This window comes from Vulpes vulpes, chromosome 13 (genome assembly GCF_048418805.1).
Source record: "Vulpes vulpes isolate BD-2025 chromosome 13, VulVul3, whole genome shotgun sequence".
Classification (NCBI taxonomy): Eukaryota; Metazoa; Chordata; class Mammalia; order Carnivora; family Canidae; genus Vulpes; species Vulpes vulpes.
In genome coordinates, this window is record NC_132792.1 from 24597137 (window position 1) to 24614092 (window position 16956).

The 16956-nt window shown below is 33.9% G+C and overlaps 1 protein-coding gene across 2 annotated transcripts in view; it reads left to right on the plus strand.

The window, feature by feature from the left end:
• Nucleotides 1-16956, plus strand: part of CSMD3 (CUB and Sushi multiple domains 3) — a 1174336-nt gene that overhangs the window by 1032603 nt on the left and 124777 nt on the right. The gene's annotated exons all lie outside the window — the stretch shown is intronic.

Below are 16956 nucleotides of genomic sequence, written 5' to 3' on the forward strand. Positions count from 1 at the left end.
TGTATCTTTTTCAATTTCCTCTATAAATGTCTTGTAGTTTTCCATATCCAAGTTTTCATTTCCTTGGTTAACTTTATTTCTTAGTATTATATTCTTTTTGATGCTACTGTAAATAGGATTGTTTTCTAAATTTCCTTTTCAGACTTTGGTGTTAATGTATTGAATTTCAAGTGATTTCTGTTATTTTGTATAACAGCCTTACAGAATTTATTTATTAGTTCTAACAATGTCTTGTGGAGTTAGGGTTTTCTACATATAAGATGCTGTCACTTGCAAAAAGAGATACATGCATACATACTTCTTCCTTAATTTGAAGGCCTTTTTTTTCCTTGCTCAATTTCTCTGGCTAGGCTTCCAGTACTTTGTTGAATAGAAGTGCTGATAGTTGGGCATCCTTGCCTTGCTCCTGCTCTCCGATAAAAAGCTTTGAGTTTTTTGTTTGTTGGTTTGTTTTGTTTTGTTTTTACTGTTGAGTATGATAGCTGTGGGTTTTTAATGTATGACCTTTATTAATTCAAGGTACATCCATTACATCTAATTTGTTGGGAAATTTTATCATAAAAGGATATTTGAATTTTGTCAAAAGCTTTTTCTGCATCTATTAAGATAATCATATGATCTTTATCCTTTAATCTATTATTGTAGTGTATCATATTTAATCTGTCAGTTGAACCATCCTTGCATCCCAGGGATAAATTCCATTTGGTCAAAGCGTATAATCCTTTTGATGTGCTGTTTAATTTGGTTTGCTAGTGTTTTGCTATGGATTTTTGCATCTATTTCATCAGGTATGTTACCCTATAGTTTTCTTATAATATCTTTGGCTATGGCCATCAAGGAAATGCTGGTCTTAAGAAAAATGAATTTGGAATGGTTTCCTCTTCTTCAGTTGAAAATTTGAGAGGGATCAATGTTAATTCCTTAAATATTTGGTAAAATTTACCCATACAGTCACCTGTTCCTGAGCCTTTCTTTGCTGGGAGGGTTTTGGTTACTTTTTTAATCTATATGCTAATTATTGATCTATTGAGATTTTCTGTGTCTTCATTATTCACTGGGTAGATTGTATATTTCTAGGTTTTTTTCCATTTTTTATGTTATTTAATTTTTTGGTGTGTAATTGTTTATTCCTTAAGATCTAAAGGATCTTATTTAAGATCCTTAAGGTTTATTCCTTAAGATCTAAAGGATATTAATATCTTTTTATTCCTATGTTATTTTTTTTCCTATGGTATTCCTATTCCTACGGTATAGTACAATGTAAGAGAATTGTAAGAGAAAGAGTACTCTTTCATAATACTCTCTTCTCTTTCATTGTAAGTATTGTCTAATTGTGAGAAGAACTGTATTCTGTAGATATTTTATTTTATTTTAATTTTTATTTTAAAAAATATTTAATTATTGATGAGAAACACAGAGAGAAATTGAGAAGCACAAACACAGGCAGAGGGAGAAGCAGGCTCCATGCAAGGACCCTGATGTGGGACTTGATCCCAGGGTTGGACACCCTAGGATGAAGGTGGCGCTAAACTGCTGAGCCACCCAGGCTGCCCATGATTCTGTAGATATTTTAAGCCTGTAATTGGACTAAGTGACTTTTCTGGTGGCAAAGAAAAATATATACTAATTGCCCTACTCTTTACAAAACTTTTAGAGACAAAAATGGCTTGTGAAAAAAATGGCACATGCACCCTTGTTATATATATATATATATATATATATATATATATATATAATATATATATTTATGTACATATGATTTTTTTTTTGCTACATAAAATTATCACGTATCAAGTATAATGGTTGGTTGTTTTGCAAATTTTGGGTTTATGTACTGTCTCCCTACAATGTAAGCTTCTGGAAGACAGAGTCTGCCATTAGCACAGGACCATGGACATTTAGGATATCTATTTGTCTGTTGCACTAAGTACAGTACTTGAATCTTATTAAGCATTCAAAATACATTTGTTTGCTGTGATATAACACCTAGAAGTAGAAGATAAATATATAATGTTGGCATATATTATCAATATCACTAAACTTATACTGATGCTAGTGTTCATTAGGCATTTAGTGCTTAGTATACTTTTGTAATTCTGTTGGGTTCTGCTGCCTGAAGGTATCACCACTAGGTATTATTTCCTCAACATCATTTTTCCAGACCACTCAATCTATCACCATAACATCATTACCTACACTGGAAATTTTGATAAAATAGAAACTCCCCATGGAAGGGAACAGAGGTTATAATGAAAGTCGTATACTAAATACATACTGGCTAATTGATTTTGGACAAATGTTTTCGGTTTTATTTTGAAGTTCACTTTCCAGCTATTGCTCACCTCAGATACAAAAAGTATATCATTGTAATGTAAATAGATGACAAATCAGTAAAAGAAGATTCATTCATGCATTCTGTATTCAACCATAAATATATGAAACAGCTACTATATATTAGACACTATGTTCAACATGGAAAATGCAAAGATAAATATGTCTGCTTTCTTTGGGTAGATCACAGTATAGTAGAAGTTACAGAAAGGTAAAGTAATAACACGGTGCCATATAGGAACAGAGATATTTATGGAAGAGTCCACAAAAGTGGAAACTAATGAGCTCCTTTTGGGAAGTTCAGGAAGTACTTCAAACAGGACATGACACTTTGGTGGAGTCTTAACAAATAAGTAGGGATTTTACAGTTAGACAAGAAGGGTTGGATTTTTTAGCATGAAAACTTCATGTTGAGACAGAGCTATGACATATGGCACATTCAGAAATACATGCAGTTCAGTAGGACTAGGGTGTAAGTTCTGAGGCAGCACTAGGAAGAAGGCAGCTTCTATTGGCAGGGCTACTCCTGAAAAGTGTAGGATGTCATAATCAGAAATTTGACTTCAGTATAGATAATACAGTTAAAAAGCTGTATGTTTTGATAGGCATTCATAATATAGATTACAAAATTATCATACAAATAAATTAAAGGAAGTTTTTTTTTTAATTCCTTGTATAGAACTTTTGCATTTATAAAATGATTTATTGGATCCCAAAAAGTCCTTTATTTACAAGATATATAAGATCATTAAAAATTAATGGAATAGTTTACCTAATTATGTCTAGTTTTTCAGATGATTATTTTGGTTAGAAACTTTTTTAAAAAATATTTTATTTATTTGAGAGAGAGTAAGTGAGCACAAGTGGTGTGTGTGGCGGGGAGGGATAGGGGGAGGGACTGAGGGAGAGGGAACAGCAGGCTCCCCACTAAGCAGGGAGCCCATCTCTGTCTCCAAACTCAATCCCAGGACCCTCAATCCCAGGACCCCAAGATAATGACCTGAGCTGAAGGCAGCTGCTTAATGGACTGAACCACCTGGGCACCCCTTGGCCAGAAACTCTTTAATTATGTTCAATAAATGAAGGAAATTGAACCATAACCAAATCAATAAATAATAGGTGTTAATAATATATATCAGCTTGCTTTTTAGAACAAGTAATTGAGAGTTTTATCTCACTGATCTCAGTGGAATTAAATTTCACAAATTTAGATCTTAAAAACTAATATCTTTGACAGAAAAGACATACTAGAGATATAATCTAAACATCTTTAATCATGATCTCTAATTTAAAAAGTAGAATTGAATACCTAACTATGTCAAGGATAGTCTGATGAGAGCAGTAGAATTAGAAGGTAAGGAGATCAATCTCTGGCCTAGTCAAGTGTAAACTTTATTACATGACTTTTTTTTTTTTTTTTGCCCTATATTTGTGATTTACCCTACTATGTTATGAGTTATTTCCATAAAATGATCCATCAAGGAATGCTAGGATTTTCTAAGTTAGTTATCTGGATCAAGTTCAAGAATGTGGCAAAGAATTCACCATTGGTAATGAATGAACATAAGAACAAATGATGTATTCATGTATATATTAAATGTTCAGTTGCTTTAAAAAATAAGACTACTCACAGGGAATGACATTTAGTTATTAGCTTTGGGTACACATAATCTGAAGTAAATATTCACAAAATGAAGCTTTGACTTCAAACTGATCCCCAGATACTTCTTAACAATTAGTAGATATTTTGATTTTCCACTTGGGAGAAAAATAAAGAAAAAAGCTTGGCATTATATATAGGCAATCTATGGACACTATTAACTGTACTTTTCAAAAGTCACAAAGTGGAATCCTATTAAAAGATGATAGGATGACAACCAAAATTTGTAAGCATTGTGTTGAAGGTCCTTAATGCATAAAACCATTTGTTGGGTGTCTCCTTTAACTGGAACAAAATTCTAAAAAAAACCTTCCTGGATTAAAATAGATATAATAAAAAAATACCCATACCACAAAAAGCATGCAAAGTTATATTAATTTTTATCAAATTATAACTTAATAGAAGAAGTTAACTATTCTTCAGTTAGAAAAAGACCTTTCTTTTTGGAGAAATTAAATACTTCACTAAATAGACTTGGTAATATCACATCAAAATGCTTCAGTTTCATGCGTTGTTTTTAAACAAGTCAATGAATCTAAATTTAAATAGGAACTATAAAGAGAAAGTTGAAGAAGTGTAAAGAATAGATGAGAGAAAGTTACAGAAGATGGGAAAAGCAGGACACTTAGGATAGGGGGACAGATAAAGAGAGGAGAGAAAAGAGAAAATGATAGATTTAGTGGACAGTAATGAAATCAGTGCCAGAGAATGCCTGATGGTCTTTTAGTTAATTGAGAAGGTCTTTTGGAATATATTCTATGTTTTTCAAGTTTCTTGTCTGATCAGTAAGGACATTTGCAAAATACTGAGTAAGTATAAGAGAATGGGGAGGGGAGGTCAAACTAGGAAATTTAAGTCCAGTTTTACAGGATTAGAATGACTAATAATGTATGCTCTAGTCTTCGATGACAAATTTATAAAACAAGCTATGGCAAAAAAATAAAAAAATAAAAAAAAATAAAATAAAACAAGCTATGGCAGTATTTTTGGCTGCTTTATTACTAACAGATTGAAAAGCAGTTACAATACATTTGGTGGATCAAATGCTGCCTGGTGCAGCATCCAGCAGGGTAATCTCCAAACTGTCTGATCTCTAAGTGCACACTCGAATACATCCCTTCCACGAGTGCAGAGAATACATCCAAGCACAGTGGCCTTTTCTTTGTTACTATTATTTTTGCAAATAATCTGTCTTATTTATGGAAAGGGTATTTTAATTTTTGTCAAGTTTTTAAATCTTCCCTTAGTGAAGCAACATTTATTTTGTAGTAATCCAAGAATCTTACCACTTGTGGAGGTAGGTTATACTAACTAGACATAAAAATTTTAAAGAACTTTTTTTATGTTTTCAAAAGCCCCACTCCCCCCTGTCCCCCCCCCCCCCCCCCCCCCGCCACAATTAGTGACTGAGATGTAAGAACACAATGGCTTCTTCAGGAGGAAACTTGTTTTTTTGTTGTTTTTGTTTTTGTTTTTTGTTTTTTGTTTTTTAATGAATATAGAGACTCTATGAAAAAAATAAATCTAAGTTTTGATACTTAAAAAAGCAAAATGCTTAAGCAGTTGAATACTAGGAAAATAATGTGTGTGTTTGTCTGTCTGTTATAAACAAGATAGTTATATTAACTTTTCTCCGTTGAGAAGACACCTATTTCACTGCAAATCTTTGGTATTTCATTTCTGGCAGCCTCTTAGATACAAATTCTGCCCACAGGGTAACATAAGGAGAGAATCACAATGGGGAAATAACGGTTTCATAATCACTCTAACGAATACCACAACAGATGCAGAAGACATTAGCGTTTGCTATAAAAAGGACAGATTTCACGTTTGTTTGTTTTGTTTTTAACCAAGGAAGTAGACTCTTCCTATATTCCTAAAGGAAGATTTTAAATAGTAAAGGTTTCAGGACACATGGCAGGTGTTCCTCTGTCTTGGAAAATGGAAATTTGGCTGAGATTCCTTCCAGCGAGTGAGTATATTGTTTGATTTTCCTGCTCACTCATGAGGCTTTCAGGAAACAAATTCTAGATTATCCAGTGGTACAATTACTAGACAGATATACCTTGTTTTTTATGTACTTGAAAGGTAAATGCTAACAAATAAGCTGATTTTTATCATACAGTGCTCTTTTCCTCTTTAAATTGGAGATCATGACATTTTAAATTAGGAATGCCTGACCAATTATGATTATGATTATGATTATGATTATGATTATGATTAACATCAGAGTTATCTGATGTTCCTTGAACCCATTCTATCCCTCCCATGCCTTGGTCTCATTATTTCTAGAAGTTCATTTTGATCATTTCATGTCACTGTTTTCCTATTATCTATTAAAGAAAGGCAACATTCTTTAGCCTTCTACTCCAACAGTAATTTCTTATGTCATTTTTTTGCCACATATATTTTGCAATATCTCCCCACTTAATCAAATGAAACAATTGTTTGTTTCCTAGATATATCATGCCTTTCCTCTTTCCTCCTCTCTCCATTCATTTCCTCCAGCTGAATGCCCCACATTTCTTCCTTTTCTAGCTGTAACACTCTTAACATATATTATCCTAAATCTTACCTGATCCAATCAGCTCATTCTATGAGTGTTTTTCTTCTTTTCCTGGATTATGATTTCACTCCATTTCACTCCTTCAATGCTTATATATTTGTTAATTCAACAGATATTTACTGAACACTGGTGTGTCAGGTGTAACAATATCTTCTCATCTTCTTGGAGCTAGCTTATAGTACAGAAGGTAGGGACAAAAAAGACAAATATATAATAAATTATTAAGCTGTAGAGCACTTTAGAAAGTAAAAAGTCATAGAAAAAGATAGATGGGGAGAAGGGGGCACTCGGGTGGCTCAGTTGGTTGAGCCAACAACTCTTGTCTTTGGCTGAGGTCTCATGATATCAAGGTCATGGGATTGCACCCCATGGACTGGCTCTGCATCAGTGGGGAGTCTGCTTGAGATTCTTTCCCCCTGCCCTTGCCCCCCTCTTTATCTCTCTCTCTAAAAATAAATAAATACAGTCTTAAAAAAAGAAGAAAATAGATGAAGGGTTGAGGGATTTGGAATGCTAGGGCTGCAGAGAGGATGTTTTGATGGTCAGAATAGACCTTCAAGAGAAGGTGACATTTGAGCACAGGATGGAAGCTAGTGCAGGAATAAGTCTTGCTGATATGTGAGGATAGGATGTTTTAGGGGATAGCCAGAGCAAACACCATAAAACATAAGTATGAAGAACAGTAAGGTGAGAGCAGGAGGAAATGAAGTGAGAGAGAGAAGGAAGATGTGGTCTTGTAGGCTACTGAAAGGATATCATATTTCCCTCTAATTGAAATGGGACTCATTAGAAAATTTTGAGCAGAGAAATGGTATGCTCTGACTTAAAGGTACTATGATATTTTGCAACTATGAATGCTTAGGTAATTTATTTTAATTAGCATTCTTGAATTATTTCTCAATGAATGTTAAGCTACTTGAGGGGAGTGTACTGTATATCATTTATTTCTGATATTGTGCAATATTGTATTATTGTTTTTACATCCCTAGTGAATATTTGGTAGAAAATTGAAAAAAAAACTACATTTATCCAAGGAAGATAACTATAAATGTGTGTAATTATACTACTTTTGTATAATTGTATATTATGACTTGGCTGTTATCACCCAGGTACCGAAAGTTCTGATAGCCAACAAGCTACTTTTACCAACTATGTCAATTTCTAATAGGTTCTTTGTCAGTTACTTATTAAACAAAGAGTACTGGTATAAAAATATCCTTATGTTTTAAAAGTTAAAAAGCAATTTGTTTTTGCACCACTTTGTTTTCTTCTGTATTTTTTTAAAGATTTTATTTATTTATTCATGAGAGACAGAGAGAGAGAGAGAGAGAGAGAGAGAGAGAGAGAGAGGCAGAGACACAGGCAGAGGGAGAACCAGACTCCATGTAGGGAGCCTGATGTTGGACTCGATCCCGGGTCTCCAGGATCAGGCCTTGGGCTGAAGGCAGCACTAAACCACTGAGCCACCCGGGCTGCTCTTCTGTATTTTTAAAGAAATTTTCTGTGTAGCTGGGTTAAACTCTTTCATAAGGTGTGCTCAATATATAAGAAGAGCCACTTGTATATTCATCAAATGTTTGCTGAGTACCTACTAATTACTAGATATAATTTCTAGGTGTATGAGACAAATTTGCATAATATCTAGCCCTAAAAACCTACAGACTAATTATAAGAACATGTAAACAAGTAATTGCAAAATCACAATATAAACACTGTAAGTATTGTTCTATAAGCTATAAGTTGGTATTTCTCAGATAATTTTGCATTTTTTATTGAAGTCTTGTTAAAATCTAGATAAGACCCTACCCCAGAGGATCAAGTCAGTTTTTCTGAGACTCAGCCAACCATTTGCACTTTCACCAGCCTCCCAAGATTACTCTCACAATGACCAAAGTATGAGGACATCTTGTATAATTTAGCTGATGATGCAAAGAAGGTAGTGATCACATCACTACATAGGTGTTACTGATGGTGGCTTCAAGGACAACTTCAGTGAAGGATGAATAGAAGTCCTATTGGCAGGGAAGTGTAGGTTTGGAATTAGTTTGGTACTTTGAAGGGACCTCTCGAAATGTAGGTAGTATGTATAAGAGCATTTGTTCTGGAATCAGACTTCAGTTTCTGTCTTGATAATGCCATTTGATAGCCATGTGACATGGGGCAATTCCTAAAATTCCCTAACAACTCAGTTTCCTCATCTGTAATATGGGATAAAAATAACACCCAACCTGAAATATTTTTTAGAATTAAATGAGATCACCCCTGTAAAAGTGTTTATCATAATGCCAGGTCCATAGTAAGCTCTCAATAAATGTCATTCTCTGTTGCTGATGAGATGAACCCAATGTGGCTAAAATTGTCAAATATTATTTTAAGTGCTGAAAGATTACATTAAGGAGGTGGCAGACATTTTCTTAGAGACTCACTCAAGAGTTTCAATTTGAGTAGTAACATGATTCGTTTTGAATTTTTGAAGGGACTTTTATTTTGGAAAATGGAAGATGTTTTGCAGAAAGAGAATAGGCGTCAAGAAAGGGATTACAGCCCTGAGGGGGGGCAATCGACGATGAGCACCGGGTGTTATACGTTGGCAAATCGATAAAAAAAAAAACAACAACAACCAAATACCAATAAAAAAAATGCCAAAAAAAGGGGGGGGGGATTACTGTAGTTCCCATGAGAAACTCTGAAGGAGGTTATGGTTGTGAAAGATTTGTGGCCAGTTAGATTTTGGAGATAAGAGAGAGGAAGGAGTACAGGCTAGTTCTTAGGTTTTGGACCTTTTGTTTTGGTTTATACTTTCAATCATATCACTTTTTATATAATAACAACCTTGCTTTATTCCATTGGAGGCTGAACTTTCAATTCCTTAGGCTTTTTCTTCAATTTTAGATCTTAGCTATGAATTAAATAAACCAAGATCAACAGAAACACTTTCATTTATCTGTAATAATTAGACCTCACATCTTGTAGTGGGATCTAGGAATCAAAAGTATTTCCTAACTGAACTAGTGGTAATGCCAGTGTAAATATATGATTTCAAGAGTGAAATTGGTACAGAAACTACATATGGTGCTACTTGCAAAGTAAGAAAAGATTATGCTGTCTTGGAGGTTATAGTTGGTCCATAAATAAATTGAATTAGGGCATTTTTTCTAAATTACAGACACAAAAAGCAAAGTAGTAAATATAAATTTGGAAATTTATTCCAATTACATTTTTTCTGAAACTTTGATGTTTTATACTGATTTTATGCTAACAGATTCTAACAAATTACTTGATATAAAAACAGGTAGCCAATGTTAATGGAAAAAGTAAGAAAAAGCCCTCAATTTGCTTTCTGTTAGTAACAAAAGGGACTGCATGTTGAAGAGAAAAGAGGGAGGCAGAAGGAAGACAAATTTCCCCAGCAACCTTGAAAGACATGAAGAAAACTAAGGCAAATATATTAGAATTCCAGAGTGAAGAGGATACATTTTTTGTTCTCAATAAAGAAAAGCTGAAACATTAACTAATTCTGATTAGTATTTTGCTGTTTTCTGACATGAGTTATCATAAGTTCACATAAAGCTACATCATTTTTTTGTGTTGGGAATGTGTGCTGGTTTGGTAGTCATGTGGATAGATATAATTGCTTTTCTCTAACATATAAAGTATCAAGTTTATCTGTTTTCTGATCCCCAAGAGCACTGGGAAGTGGGAATTAATTTTTAAATTGACAATTTTTATTTTTTGTTGTTTATTTGGTTTTGAAAAATGTGACCCTGGGTGTAACTGTATGTTTTACATAAATATATTTTTTTGCTAGGAAAAAAATGTTCCTAGTACATGGAATGCCATTAAGCATATCAATTGTTAGTAAGCTTCCCAAAGAGAATTTATAATTTCTAGTTGCTCTGCCATTTGGATACTGTTAGAGCTTCATCATTAATAGTTTTGGAATGACAAATTTGTTGTAACATGCATATATAATTTCCTTCACATTTCCTTAAATTTATTGCCATACACGCTTGTATTTCACTAATGGAAAATTCTAGAGGGACATTGGAGCATCTATAAATCAAGGAGCAGCTTTTGATTTTAAAGTTGTATAATGCACATGTTTTAAAAGGGCAAACTGCATGTAGTTATAGTGTTTGCAAATGAAAGGGGTCTCAAAAATCTTGGGACATAGCACTTGGAGGAAGGGAAAGGTCCATGTTACCATACTGAGTATATTTTTCTATCCTCCTAAACTTGAGAACACTCATGATATATGCCACTAATAATTTTGCTATAAATCCTGCAAAAATATAGGTAGTCCAAAAATATCTTTCCATCCTGTGTAATAGTGGAAGGGCTGGGCTGAATACCCCAAAGCATAAAAGTAGTCATAAAGTGGTAAATGCATAGACGTGTATTCATTTAACTCTAGCTTATAAGTAACAAAGGATTCAATTCAGCACAATACTTATTTAACTGCTTTCCATCTTTGAGCAGTATGCTTAAGAGATAATGCATTAGGTCCTAATGAGTTTATTTTTATAATCACTAAAAATGGTTTCCTCCCTTGGGTTAATTAAATAATTGATTATTTGGGAAAAATAGTGATTTTAAGATTAATTATGTTTTTACTTAAACTAATTTTCATGTTCTAACTAGTTTATGCACATCATCTCATAAAATGTTAATTGTAGAAACATCTCCTGCTCAAATTAAATTATTAATATTTGTCATTTCTAATTTCAATTGCCATTAACAGAATATATTAAATGCAAGTAAGTGTAATTGATTTTGCCAACACTTCTCACTCCTTAATCCTATTAGGCCATTAGTTTTATCAGAGTTTCCTCTTTTCTTTTAATCAAAATTTATTTCATGATCATCTCATTGACTCTTTACCTCTTTGTGTTGTTGACTTGGAGATGGTTTCTGCCTAAATTTCTGAATTCTGGAAACTTTGTAATTTTGTATTCCTAAATGTTCTCAAACTGTATCTTGAGCAAATATCATTGTTCCTGGTCTTATGGTTTCTCTCCCAGTTAAACCAAAAACATTTTAGCTTATATAGAAGCTTTTGATTTGGGGTCAATCACAAACTTCAAGGTACTTAAGTTCTTGGCAATAATATGATTTTTTAAATATATTTTCTTTATATTTCCAGAGTATGTATATAAACCCATTGATCTTAAACATATTGAAATATACTGTCATGAAACAGAAAAAAATATCTTTTATCTGGAATGCTAAATGACAACCTCACTTCCGTGTTTAAAATTACTAATGTGGGGTGGCTGGTTGGCTCACAGGTTGAGCATCTGCCTTTGGTTCTGGGCATGATCCCAGTGTCCTGGGATGGAGTCCCACATCAGGCTCCCTGCAGGCAGCCTGTGTCTTCCTCTGTCTATGTCTCTGCCTCTCTCTCTGTGTGTCTCTCATGGATAAATAAATAAAACTTAAAAAAAAAAAAAGATTATAAAACAGTTCACAATGTGTACCCTATTTCTCTTCCAATTTCATTTCTTGATGCCTTTCCTTAAACACTACAGTGTGTTTTGGGGAAAACTACTCCTCCTCTTTACCATAAAAGAAGGAAAAATTCACCCAGTGCTCCTCACAAGCCTCCTCCTTAAGAGCCATCACCCATTTACCCATCTGCCTACTCCTCTCCACTCCAGTAACTCTCTGTTTGTTTTCTATGGTTAAGAGTCTACTTTCTAGGGTGCCTGGATGGCTTAGTTGAATATCAGTCTCTTGGTGTCGCTTGGCGACCCATGTCGCTTGGGTCATGATCATCTCAGCTCAGGTCATCAACATCTCAGGGTCCTGAGATTGAGCCCTGAGTTAGGCTTTGCACTCAGCGCAATGCCTGATTGTCCCTCTCCCTCTGCTCCTTCCCCTGCTTGAGCTCTCTCTATCTCAAATAAAGAAATAAATAAAATCTTTTTTAAAAAAGAGTCTGTTTTCTGGTTTGCTTCTCTTTTTCTTTTTTTTAAGTAGGGCTATTCTTCATGAAATAATTATTTTAACAAAGGATGACCTTCATTTACTATGATTATTTCACTACCTGTAGTCTTAAAGCCAATCTGCTTTCTTGTTTCACAAAGAGTTTCTTTAGAGCATAGTTGCTTATGTCCTCTTCAATCTTTGCATTTCTGGTATGTAACATGATCCAGAGCACACAGTAGGTGCTCAGTAATTGCTTATGATATGAGATTATTTTTAACATTTTATCATTTAACTTAGCATTAAACTGTAGACTAAATTTTGAGAAGTATTTTCCATTACTAAATATTCAATTAATTACTCAAAGTAATGCTAAGTTTAATGTTAATTGAGGTAAGAACAGTAAAGGAAGTAAAAATTTAAGGATCAAGGTGAATGTGAGTTAAATCTGTACCTCATGTTCCTAAACCACTGTTGCCCATCAGTGACTATTAAGTCAGAACTGTTCCTTCTGAGAAAACTTGCCTACATATATTCAAGTTACATGTTATGTAATAGGTATTTGACAAATATTTGGTTATTAGATTAATTAATTCCAAGGTACAGTATACCAGCAAAAAGTCTGTGTGCTTGCATTGGAGTTCTCTTTAAAGTAGTAGACCAGCTCATTAAATTCACCCTTTGATAATCACCAACTTCACTGTCCTTTTTTTCAAACTGTTCTTTTATAATGATAAAATGTGGAATGCCAAATGGTAATTCTAGCATATTTTAAAAACCCTCCTATGAGGGTGCCTGAGTGGCTCAGTCAGTTAAGCAGCTGGCCCTTGATTTCCACTCAGGTTGTGATATCTGGGTCCTGGGATGGGCCTGCCTCAGGCTCTGTGCTCAGTGGGGAGTCTGCTCCAGGATTTTCTCTCTCTCTCTCTCTCTCTCTCTCTCTCTCTCTGCCTGTCCCTCCCCTCCTTACTCTCTTTCTCTCTAAGAATAAATAGTAAGTAAATCTTAAAACAAAAAACCCTCATGTGACATAAAGATAGAAATAATACTTATCTTGGGGCATCTGAGTGATGCAGTTGGTTTAAGTGGCTGGCTCTTGGTTTTGGCTCAGGTCATGATCTCATGGTCTCATGGCACGATTGAGCCCCATAACAGCTCTGTGCTCAGCAGTAAGTCCGCTTCAGGATTCTCCTTTCCCTCTGCCCCTCCCCCAGCTCTCTTGCATGCACGCTCTCTCTAAAATAAATAAATACAGCTTTTTAAAAAAAGATAATACATGTATACAGATCTAATATTTTGGTCTTTATTTTCAATAAATTTATATGTAGATTGTTATGTTGAATTTGTGAAGGGGGTTTTCCTTTTACAAAACAATGTTACCAGGAGTCTTAGTGGGAATTAAGCTTTTTTCTCCCTGTCTGCCTCTCTCAAAGCATCAAAGATTCATTAAAATCATTATAGAATACTGGAAAGTAATATATGTATATATATATAACCAGAATGATCAAATATAAATGATATGATTAAGAACATTTTCTACTGCAGATTGATTGCCTTGTGAATGGAATTGGAAGGAACAGTTTTTGGTTATAAATAAATGGTTATAAAGGAATGTTGGAAATGTGAAGAAATGAGGTTTCAGTATTTTCATTCAGGGTAACTGCCTGCAGTAATTTGACAGCAGACATAACTCTATGCAATTTTTGATATAGATTTGTCTCTGGGTTCATTTCTGTTTGTTTTTGGCTACAACAGCAGATTAATTGATCCAATTCCTATTAAAAAATTCACTCAGAGCATATCTTTGATTGCCAACACTAACATTGACACTCATAAAGCTGAAAATGACTCAATATTTTGATTGCCTTGGTTAATCAGGAGAGAATCTGTTGCAACATTTTTACAAAAATTCTTTTTGTTTGTTGATTCTTACAGATAACCTATTGATTTTGTTACTTATGAAGAAGTGAAAATAATTCTTTAAAAAGACTTTTAAATAAATTTTTAATTTGAAGTATTGTTGAGATACAAGATTATATTAGTTTCAGGTCTACAGCATAATGATTCAATATTTTTATGCATTATGAATAATCACCACAATAACGTTAGCTACTTTAAAATTACCATTTATTCACCCAAAGTTGTTTATTTATTTTAATTGTTTATTTTATTTTGAGAAAGAAAGAGGATGAGGGGAAGGGGCAGAGGGAGAGAGAGAATTTTAAGCAAGTTTAAATGCCCACTCCAACCACAGGCCCTATCTCACAACTCTGAGATCATGAGCTGAGCCAAAATCAAGAGTCGGATGCTTAACTGACTGATCCACCAGAGCACTCCAGAGTTTATGTGTTTAAATAAAAATTGTGAAATGTGAACTGCAAGGTTTTTAGGTATTTGTGTTTTATTTTCTCTAGTGTACAAAAGATAATTGCAAAAAAATGAGAGGCCATCAGTGACCTTTCTTGCTTAGCTGATCCAACTCATTGTGTTCTTCGACAATAGAAGGGAGTATGTTCTTAAAACCCAAATTCTTTCTTGGTACTAGTTCACCTAATAAATGAGTGATGTTATTATTTATAAAAATAATTCAGGTTTATTACAAAAACTTTGGAAATTCAGAAAATACAAAGAAAGGCATACAAATTCACCAATAATCTCATAATCAAGAACTATAACCTATGCTAATATTTGGCATATTTCTTTTTCTTCATTTTTCTCTGTGATAGTATATATATATATATATATATATATATATATATATAAATGTTTGACTTACAAAATTGCTATTACATAGTTTATAGAGTTTTATATCATACTTTTATTTTATTTTAACATTTATTTACCTGAGAGAGAGACAGAGCAGGGCGGGGGGCAGGAGGTAGAAGGAGAGGGAGAGAGAAACTCCAAGCAGACTCAGTGCTGAGTATGGAGCCAGAAGTGGGGCTCTATCTCAGGACCCTGTGGTCATGATGTGAGCCAAAACCAAGAGTCTGATCTCAACTGACTGTGCCACCCAGGCACTCCAAGAGTTTTATATCACACTTCAAAGTTAAAACTTTAAAAATATTTTACTATGTCAGTATATATTATGTGTAAACCTCACTTAAAAATGTGGCCCTCAATATTGAACCATAGTTTTATTTGTTCCCTTACCAGGAAAAGGAAATCACCACTTTTGAATATTAATAGTTTTCTGTATATATGACCCTGAAGTACTTGATAGAAAGAAAAGAAAAATGAATGTGTACAGAATTTGGCCTTCTCAGTAAGAATGACTGCAAGAGTGACCTTAGTGGTAAAGAGTAATAAATGTACTGTTCAGGACTCCAAAAAACTAAGATTGTACCAAAGGAAGGTGAAATCTTATTTACAAGGCATATATGTTTATATCATAACTCCCCTTTTTGGGATACTCATTAATTCCTGAAAAGAGCTCTATGAAATAAGATAAATTTAAATTATAAGGTCAATTAGTGGTTATTAAAAGAGATTAAAACAAATATAAGACAGTCTCACATCTCGGATCTCAAAATTTGTTTGGGGAAATGAGACATTAACCCTTAACATGTTAAAAGTAGGTCATAATGTAATGGTGACTTATCTTGCCTAGGTCCCTAAATTTAACATTACAAAATATCAAGAAGTATGGAGTATGATGTATGTTTAAGACCTAGCTTAATCGAAACATAAGCATTGGAACTCTAATCCATAGACTTACTTAACTGCCCCTAGGACTTCCTCAAATGCATTCCCAAATGACCAATTTATTCTTCATTGCCTTCCTTTCTGATCTAATCATAAATTCTATCAAGTTATTCCTTTAACACATTTTCTATCCCTAAATGTGACCTAATTTGGAATGCTTTTTGTCTTCTCTGACCACTGTGTTATTAAAGTATCTTCCCTTTCCAGAGCTAAACATTAGTATTTATTAAGAAGTTATCAAAATAGGGGTTCACATTCTTTTTCATACTATTCACTCATCCAATCAACCAGTTTATTTAATGCTTCCTTAAGAAGCTGTGCTCTAAGCTGCTCTTAAGGAGTTTCTCTTCACTGAGGGGGAAATAAATATTGAAAAACTAATTTCATAATTATTTATTCATTATTAGTTTATGTTAAACACCACAAAGGAATGTAGAAAGTGGTACCATGAGAACATCCATTAAAGGAAAATATCAAGAAGTAAAGGAATGTCTGAAGTATTGTACTTCTTTAGGATTTATTTTTTTTATTTTTTATTTTTATTTTTTAAAGATTTTATTTATTTATTTATTCATGAGAGACACACACACAGAGAGAGAGAGAGAGAGAGAGAGAGAGAGAGAGAGAGAGGAAGAGACATAGGCAGAGGGAGATGCAGGCTCCATGCAGGAGCCTGACGTGGGACTCGATCTGGGGTCTCCAGGATCACCCTGGGCTGAAGGCAGGGCTAAATCGCTGAGCCACCAGGGCTGCCCAGGATTTATTTTTA